We start from the raw sequence: 8,295 nt of genomic DNA on the forward strand, positions 1-8,295 counted from the left end.
TGGTCGTTCACGCTGAAGTCCGTTCCTTTCAGCTCTCTGCCGTGACTCTTCACCTGTTCCTTCTGTTTGAATTGACTGAATTTGGCCACAATAGGTCGTGGTCTCCCGGTCCGCGACCTCACGCCCCCCAAGCGATGTACTCTATCGAAGTCGATGTTCTTTACGGTGTCCTCCGGCAGCTTCAGGTGGATTTTGATGAAGCTTTTCACTGTTGCCTCCGCGTCCTCTCCGGCAGATTCTGGAATACCAGAAAACACAAGATTATCTCTCATGCTACGGGCTTGTAGATCGATAACGGACTCTTTTATTTTTTTATTTTCAATGTTTAGCTGGGTCACGTTATCGGTGAGAGATTTGACCGACTCCCGTAGCGTGGCATTTTCAGCAGCAAGCGTTTCCACCTGCTGCTGGCTGAATTCCAGGGATTCTCTCAGATTTAAATTCCCGGTGTAAAATCTCCACCAGGGACAGCCTCGCATCGAAACTGGACAATCGCTTGTCGATTGACTCCAGGATGTCTGCGATGTCTTTGCCGGTGTTCTGACAAAACTTCCTACCTTGTCAAAACATCCTACCGTAGCGTAGATTTATGGTCTTGTCTATCAATCCGTGCTACCTTATCAGAATATGCTACCTTACGTAGTTAATGTCTCCGTCGTATAGGTAGGATGTTCAGATGGCCAAATCACACTATTAAAACATGCTTCCTGCACACAATCATCTAATGTTGACAAAGAATGCAAAGAGACATGGAGGGGGAAAGACAGCTGTTTTTATTAGAAGTTGTTATGTGTTTTCCTTACATTTTTTGCATTTATATTCTTGGTTGCTTTCTTTATATTTTGCACATGCAAAATGTGCCCATCTTTGGCAAGATTCACACTGCACCTGGAAAGGAAAAAATAAATAGCTCATTATGTTTGGTGAATACTATTAGTCAACATTTTAAACATGATTAGCAAGTAATGATACTAAGACTTATGTGTTTCTTTTGTTTTGTTTTGTTTTACCATTTCAATCATGCTGCGGTCAGCGTCAGCATCTAACATAGAGCAAACAATGCAGTAATCCTCAGCGTTCCCTGAAACACATTCATTTTTAGGTTTTAATCAAACATTATTTATTGATTAATTAAAAAATAATAGTAAATTTGTTCCACAAATACTTCATGGCAAATTAGTCCCTTGAATTTTTTTAATTAGACTTAAAGAAGGGTCTTATCTGAAAGTGTTTGAAAAGCAGTATTTAAATTGGAAGTACACACTCTAACGTGATAAGGACTTTACTGGACTTACCTCGATGTTCAAGTAGGGTGCAAGCTATCTGCATTCGCTCCAGTACAACTGCTTCTGTAGTGGTTAATACTTCACTGACCTCTCCAAAAGCAAGGTAGTGTTCTGCAAACTGTGAGATTTCTCATTATTATAATGTAAAGTCCTAATTGTAGCTAACAATAAATGGAATCATTTGAATAAGGGTTACCTTTAACAGCAAAACTCCGCAACTGCTGGAATCCTGTTGCTTGTTGTGTTGCATAGTCTGTAACTGCCACTCCATGGTGTCTTCATGCCCTCTCATCCTCAGAAAATTCCTAGTTGAACAAATATGTTTGTAATGAAACAAGAAATGTTTTATCTAAGAATAATACCTCAGTATCATGCATACCTCCAGTTGCGCAGAATTTTCCTGTCATAAACACCTTCATTCCCCATGGGGTCTATGAGCAGTATTCTCTGTGCAGAAATGTTGACAATCTAAAGAAAAAGTTAATAAATTAAAAATTACTATATGTCTGTGAAGGTTCTCAGTCATCCAGGTCATCGTAGTCAAAGGAGCTTGCAAAGAAAAGCGTCTGGACTTCTTTAAGTTAACTTAAAGAAGTCCAGACGCTTTTCTTTGCAAGCTCTTTGCAAGCTCCTTTGAAAAATTACTATAGGTTTTGCCACTGTAAACCTATTTAAGAATAACACTTTGAGCAAGAAACTGTTTCACAACAAATTAATAACTAAATGAACACATACCACAAGAATCCAGTGCGTACCAAAGTTCACAGGGCACAACCACATGTCTTCAACTGGGAACTTCATCTGTGGGATTAGAAGTGCAGAGTAATTTCGATTAACTTAGGTACCATGCATCTCAGGGTGTTTTCAAATATAGTATTTTTTTTTAAAGGAACTGAACTCTGTCCTCAGAAATAGAAATGAGTCAACTTTTTGGACCACTTCTTAACTTTCAACTTACCTTGGTGAGGCATCTGAACTGCCCAGAAAACAATGAGCTTGCAACTACTGAACAGAGCAGGTGTACAGCATTCTGTAGAAGTATACAAAAATGTTACAGAACAGTAAATACATTTTTTTGTATTTCAATATAAGTGGGCAAAGAACATTTCTTACTTACCTTTCGTCTCTCAATGACACGGTGCAGGTATGCATCAATGACCTGTTTTGAAAAGTCAGAGTTTATACACCAGCAGCAACAAGTTCTGAAGTAACTGCTTGAGTGCTGTACACATTTAATTTATGCATTATCATAGTTGTTGCATAAATAGAATTCCTTAATAACACTTACTGGGACTTCAACAGGAACTTCAGAAGGATATGTAGCTTCTCTCCCATACATTAAACGGAATGGTGTGTATTTGGTTGTGGTGTGGACCTTGTGTAACAGAGTTAATAATACATATGAAAAACATGCACTTACCTGTTCTTAATTATCATTTTAAGTGTGAATTTTATCATTTTTTTTTAATTGTATTTTATTTTGAAAACCCAGAAACCGGATCTCACCCTAACGTTTAGAAGCTGCTAAGGCTTCCGCTCCTCACTGTGAGGGTAAGTCCTGTAATGAAAGGCTCTGGCATTTTTATGGTTTCTGGTGTGAATGTTGTTACATAAGTTATATATGTCGATGTATATAGGTTCATATTGATATTAGAAAGTTTCTGTGTAACTGAAACAAAGGCGGGTTGCTGTTAAATAGTGTTTCTGCCGTATTTATGCTCTTTGGCAGTTAGTCTTTGTCAGCCCCCTAGTGGTTGCTGCGCATAGCGGGAAATGTGTTTGGATTTACCGTTTTTCTGTGCTTTTTGTGATGTTGCTTTACATTGTAGGAGCTACAATTGCCGGTACCACCAGAAGACACCTGTTGAATGTGTTTTATGTCTTCTGCAGGTATGTGAGCTTGTTAACAGCCATTTTGTCTGTAAAGCACAAGCAAGTGAAGATGTAATGCGCTATTGTTAATTTGTCCACTAGAGGGAAATGTTTAGTCGGTGGTATTTATGTTTATCCTGTTATTTTGTTTTATACGATTGTGGAATGTATTTTATTAGTCATAAGATTTCTTTTGTATACAAGCTCAGTATGACAGACTGTAAAATGGGAGAAATTATTATTTTCCACCTTTTCTTTATTAAAAAGTTAATTGTAAGTCTGTTAACACAGCGCGCGCTTGCACTGTGAGGGAGCTACAATTGCCGGTACCACCAGAAGACACCTGTTGAATGTGTTTTATGTCTTCTGCAGAAGTAAACTGTGAAAAGCCAACCCTTCTGAGCGTCTGTGATTCTTGAAGAGCTGGAAGTGTTACACATGGACCTCAAAGAAAACAGTGTAGCATCCAGATACACATCCCAGTCATTCTGTTGACTGTTGACTAATTTTCTCAGGGCTCTACATGTGGACATAAAAAAAACACAATAGTGACAGTGTCTTAAAAGCAAATGAAATGTTACATACAAATAAAACATACCTTTTTATGTTGTCATTTGTCTTTTCGTCTAGGCCATTTGTCTGAGGGTGATATGCTGCTGTGACGCTTCTTTCTATTTTCATTAAGCTGCAAAGTCTTGAGTTGAGCTTCAAAGAAAAAAGAAAATTGTTTTTTAAAAACAATCACACAAAACCTTTGGCCTGGCAGCTACTTGGCACACTGTGGCCAAGTACTTACCTAAAGAGGTATGGAAAAGTAAACTTAACACTTACCTCGTTAACAAATTCTCTTCCTTGGTCGGATAAAATTCGTTTTGGGCAGCCATGTCTATATATGAGTGAGCACAACTGATGAGCTACCTCAGCAGCACTTTTGCTTTTTAATGGAAAAGCCTCAACCCATTTTGAAAAATAGTCTGTTGCAGTCATAATGTACTGGAAGCCACTAGACGTTTTTGGAAGAGGTCCAGTTAGATCTATTCCGATTAGCTCCCAGACATGTGACACCTGTCAATGATAGAAGAATCACATTAATATGTAATGTACATTATAACATTACTATTTTCTACTAAAATGCTACTGATATTTACCTTTATACACTGCAGTGGTTGCACAGCAGCCAATGGTTTTCCCATTTTTTGACACTGGTCACAAGCCAGGACCTTAAACATATTGAACGATCTTTATATTATCCAACAATCGCAATTAATTAAACAACAGAATTGCAAATGTTCTATAAAAATATTCGATCAAGTGGCGAAACAGTGTTAATTACTGTACATCATCCTGAAATCTGGTACGTGTCTTCAGGATAACTATGCATTCTATTGGTGCACTATTAACATATTATATATAAATAACAACTTTAAAAATACATACCCAATTCCCAATGTCAACCGACATGCCATACCAGTAAAATCTGGAACAAATTGCAGTTCGAGTCTTGAGTACACCAGTGTGTCCACCGATGGGACTTGAATGAAACTCTTGGAATAGTCCCATGGCTTCTTCTTTTGTTTTTATCACTCTCCTGTTTCCAAACAAGAGCACTCCGCCTATATTTAAAAAATGTAAATTAATTATAACATGTATTTAACCAATAATTACATTTGGTTATTTATTTACATTACAATACTGACCCTTCAGCCTGAATTTTGCGGCATATCTCCTAAGGGTTTGCCTCTGGGACTTATCGTATTCCGATGGGTAGGACCCAGCAGACGGAAACATGAGCAGTTCCTCGTATTTGTTCTCCATAACTAAGGAGAAAATCGGACAATTTCAACATGGCTTCGGAATCCATACAGTAAATAAAACGACTACACGACGTTATCACGCAATTAACAAGTATGTGGTGCAGTAGTACTTTCTTCGACATAACAACGGAGCGTTTATTCAACATAACAACGGAGCGTGGTGTCCAGTAACTGCAGGAGGACTAAAATAAATTGAGAAGGTTTGCAGAAGTTGAAAAGCACAAAATAAACACTTGGAATATGACTTCGAGTGAGCAGCTTAAGGTAAACAATTATCATCTGTAATAAAGAAGTAAAACTTATAATACAAACCTTTTTCGAAAGCAACGAGATCGACACAAGATCGGGGTAGGATGAAATAATAGGCGTGTACTATTTACACCGGAAACATAGCCGATTTGAATTGTGCGCATGCGCAGTAACAACAAGTAGGGCAGCTTGATGGGTAGGACGTTTTGTCAAAACACCGGCAGGCGATGTTGTACCAGGGGAGTCTGCCGGGCGATATCTCTTCGATGACGGCGTCTCAATTTTGGTCGGGGAGGATGTACTCTGGGCCTTCTTCATTACTAAATCTTGAAAACAGCGGTCGATGTAATCTTGGAGAGCGTCTAAACTCTCCCCGTTGTCCTCCAGGGTGTTAGAGATGATAAAACAGATGTTGTTAGTTATATGACAATCGATTAGTATATTTGGTAATACTGAAGCTTGAAAAACCTTTGTTAAACTCTATGCTACCATTTGCTTTTTTTTTTTTTTTTTTTTTTTTTTTTTTTTTAATCCGCCAATTCTCCGGCGTCTGACGTCACCTACAACATGGGTCGCTCACCTTACTCGTCACTTCCTCAAATCATGATTATCACACAAAATGACTGAAACATTTTGTAACTGTTGCCCTATCAACTCTAATTGTATAAGATCGCCTGGACGTGCATGTGAGAAAACCCTGTTTGTTATTTCACCGGCACTCCCCATTATACCTTGATAATATTGGGCGTTGTTAGGTTTTGTATTGTTGATTGTCATTTATGCTTAGAAATATTTAACCATATATGCTTAGAGGTGTATAATCAATTGTGTAGTGATAGTCTGCAAACTTCGAGTGTATTAGAGAGCACTCTGGGAGCACGAGAGAGGTCGTACATTGTCTTATTGTTTTATGGTAGGATTAACGTGGCTGTGTCTGTTTTAGGCTAAGTGCCTTTTGTTTAGATGAACCGCTGGACTTCCAGACCAGCAGGTTTAGGGAAGTCATTTATGGGGTCACACTGACCCCACACACACACACACACACACACACACACACACACACACACACACACACACACACACACACACACACACACACACACACACACACACACACACACACACACACACACACACAAGGTACTCTTTGTTTGTATGTAGACGTCGTATGTTAATGAACCTATGCATATTCATGTAACCTCAATAAAAGAACAGTGTTACGGGAGAATGGACGAGAGCAACTGGGGTCAAGCGAAGGAACGGCGTCTGTCCGGTTCTCTCCCGTTCACGAGAAACTTGAAGAACTTTGCCTACTCGTGTCTTGCTTGCTGTGTAATTATATTGTCTTCAACGTTCCAGCGAATAGGTTCAAGCTACGAACCTATCAGGCGTAAGTTTATTCTTACTGTTTTAAAGAAAAGCAACAACATGGCATGGTATACATTTTCACTGCTATGCACCCAACTCTATCTATCCATTAAGCCAAGCCACATAACACACACCAATTAGTTAAACTGCAAGAATGTCCTAAAGACAAAGAGCTGGATGGCTGCTAACTTTCAACCAGGAAGAGGAGAGCTGTACACTCTGCGCTCCTTAACAAGAAGAGGGGCTGCATCCTTCAGAATGACATGCACGCACATGCATACGCACCAACATTCCTGTCTATGAACAGACGTACAGTGGGGCAAAAAAGTATTTAGTCATCATTTTAAGTGTCATCATTTTAAGTGGGGGAACTTGCACAATCGGTGGCTGACTAAATACTTTTTTGCCCCACTGTATTCACTGTTGTATTACTTTTGTATATAAATAGAGACAAGTGCAAGAAGAGAGCGCACATCACAGGGCCCCCACTCTCATGTGAGCGCTCTGTGAATGCCCTTGCAAGTAAAAACTGCAGCGTGTGTTTCTACCCTCTGACTCTTAGCTGAAGAAGTGTCTTTTAGAATAAATCTCTTGACATTATGTGAAGTCACTTAGAAGTTATTTAAGTGACTTATTTATCACGTTTAAAATTGTAGCGAAAGATAGTGCAGGGTCGGAAAACCGACAACTAGCCAGTGTTCTCGCCGGCTCCGGCTAGCTATCGAGCGGGTGGGTAACTGACGTCTCTGAAAACGTCAGCGCACTTTTGCAATTATGTGATGTCTTGATAAATGGAGTATATATTTGAAGTTTACACAGATACATTCTTGCCTGAAAATATGTTAAGTTTATATTGTGACACTGAGTAATATTAACTAACCTTTTAATGTTAAAAATGAGCAGAACTGTACGTCTACGTGACCTATGTACATGTCATAAGTTTAACGACTGTAAAAATTACTTCCATTGAACTGCCTTATTAACTTAAAAATCAACGTCTTAACTTACATTTAAAAATGTAGTTGTCCTCGACCGCTGTGTCTACCACCTCCATAGCTGCCGCCATTGCTGGAAACTGGAATTGGCAGAGCCGCGCTATGAATTCTGGGATATGGTGGGCTACAAAGGATACACACTATGAAGACGAATACACCGCTTGTGTAAACAACATGCTGGAAGGATATGCTGAATTTGTGTCTGCAGATCGTACGAGTTCTCATCCGATTTAGACAAGAGCCTGTTGCACTAATGGCTGACCGATGCCATGCTTCACCAAGTTTACATATTAGAGAAACATGTCAAGTGTCTCTTTCCTGTGGTGGCAACATGGTGACACTACAAGGCCTGCACAAGAGTATAGGATGAAAGTGCTTTTTTTTTTTTTCTTTTCTTTTTTTAATTTGGGAGGAGTATCTTCACCAAACTGTCCAAATTATGCTCTGCAGAGAACTGCAAATGATAATGCACAACAGTTTCCAGCTGAAGTGGTGAATAGAGTCAAAAATATTTTTTATGTTTATGAGTGTTTACAATCTATTGCTTCATAAGAAGAAAAAGTACATATGGTGGAGAGCCTGACTGATATTTGTACTAATGGATCAGCAATAGTCGCACAGTGCTCATGTCAATCCCACAGGAAAGGAGGGCAAAGAAAATCAAGGATCTGGATTTGGACACAGATCAACTTCCAAGTGAGAGAGCAGTGG

At 39.1% G+C, this 8,295-nt stretch overlaps 2 long non-coding RNA genes across 2 annotated transcripts; both read right to left on the bottom strand.

The window, feature by feature from the left end:
* Window positions 1–770: 770 nt before the first annotated feature.
* Window positions 771–1,337, bottom strand: LOC143416787 (uncharacterized). Its single transcript, XR_013097051.1, has 3 exons — window positions 1,296–1,337; window positions 1,011–1,081; window positions 771–888 (listed from the first exon to the last, which is right to left on the bottom strand). It is a non-coding gene; the product is annotated as an uncharacterized LOC143416787 (long non-coding RNA).
* Window positions 1,338–3,822: 2,485 nt separating this feature from the next.
* LOC143416778 (uncharacterized) lies at window positions 3,823–4,938 on the bottom strand. The gene is made up of 5 exons (XR_013097037.1): window positions 4,856–4,938; window positions 4,596–4,771; window positions 4,307–4,378; window positions 3,990–4,223; window positions 3,823–3,863 (listed from the first exon to the last, which is right to left on the bottom strand). It is a non-coding gene; the product is annotated as an uncharacterized LOC143416778 (long non-coding RNA).
* Between the last annotated feature and the right edge of the window lie 3,357 nt (window positions 4,939–8,295).

This window comes from Maylandia zebra, linkage group LG3, assembly GCF_041146795.1.
Source record: "Maylandia zebra isolate NMK-2024a linkage group LG3, Mzebra_GT3a, whole genome shotgun sequence".
NCBI lineage: Eukaryota > Metazoa > Chordata > Actinopteri > Cichliformes > Cichlidae > Maylandia > Maylandia zebra.